This window comes from Drosophila gunungcola, unplaced genomic scaffold, assembly GCF_025200985.1.
Source record: "Drosophila gunungcola strain Sukarami unplaced genomic scaffold, Dgunungcola_SK_2 000108F, whole genome shotgun sequence".
NCBI classification, from domain to species: Eukaryota; Metazoa; Arthropoda; class Insecta; order Diptera; family Drosophilidae; genus Drosophila; species Drosophila gunungcola.
In genome coordinates this window covers 96,037-97,210 of record NW_026453270.1, presented here as the reverse complement: position 1 = coordinate 97,210, position 1,174 = coordinate 96,037, and positions in this window count along the sequence as shown.

The following is a 1,174-nucleotide window of genomic DNA, read 5'->3' as shown; positions in this document are numbered from 1 at the left end:
GAGGCCAAAAAAAGAAAAAAACTGGATATCTCTATGAAACTATAAAACCATAAAACTCGTTTGCTAACTTTTGCCAACTAATGACGAACCGACTTTCAAGCATATGCTTAAGTTTAAGCTTAAGCCAGCTTGGCGACAGGTGCAGGGCCCATCCCAAATCCCCATTATCATGACGTCATGGCCATTGTTGATTCTCCATAAGAAATAGATACACGTAGAGAAAAACCCTGTACTTTTTGGAAATGTAATTTTAAATTTAATTTTAGTGTTCCTTAACAACTGTTTCAATAAAAATAAATAGGTATGATAGTAAGAATGCATTATAAAAATCTTTGGGATTTAATTTAATATAATAATTAATATATATGTATATATATTTATATTTAATATAATATAATATTTATGCATATTCAAAAATTCTTTTTTCAGATATTTATTTATGTACTTAATTCTCTTAATTACATCATAAGTAAACTTATCTATTCTCAAACATTGAAAAATAAATTATGCACAAAGTAATACCATGTTTTTTCCTGTGCATTTGTATGTAGATTTTTTCGTGCGGCCAAATCAAATAGGCATTCAGATATGAATTAAGTTTAATCAATGCAAATGATTTGCACTAATTTAGCAACAAGTTTTTCGGTGTCAGTTTGCTCAACTTCCTAGTTTGTGCGGCACAGTGTTCCCTCGTTAACAGGCCCCTCATAACGAGCTGCGGAAATGTTTGCCAACCGAAGTCGAAGTGGAGAGCGCAATTAACAAGTTCTTATTGCCGGACTTAACTCTTCTGCTAATTGGCGTTGCATTTCGGTCCACGCCTTTGTTTCTGGGTTCGGGCATCGCTTTTCAAGGACCAAAAGTATCGAGTATCTGGATAACAGCGGTCCAAAGATCTCGTGAAAATGTGATTCATCGGCGCTGTGTAACAAGTCGATTGGAATTTCTTAGAACCATTTCGCTGTGTTGTTTATTCAGCTCAGACAACAATCCGAGCAAATCTGTTTCAGCGAAATATTCTGATTCATCGTTCTATGCCGAACAATATTAGCATATTGAACCATACAGAAAGGCATCCTGTTTGTAAATATCTGCATTCTTGACCTTTAGTAGTGGGATAAGCTTCGGAGACTTGAAAAATGCTAACCTTAGAATACTAACACTAATGCAGATC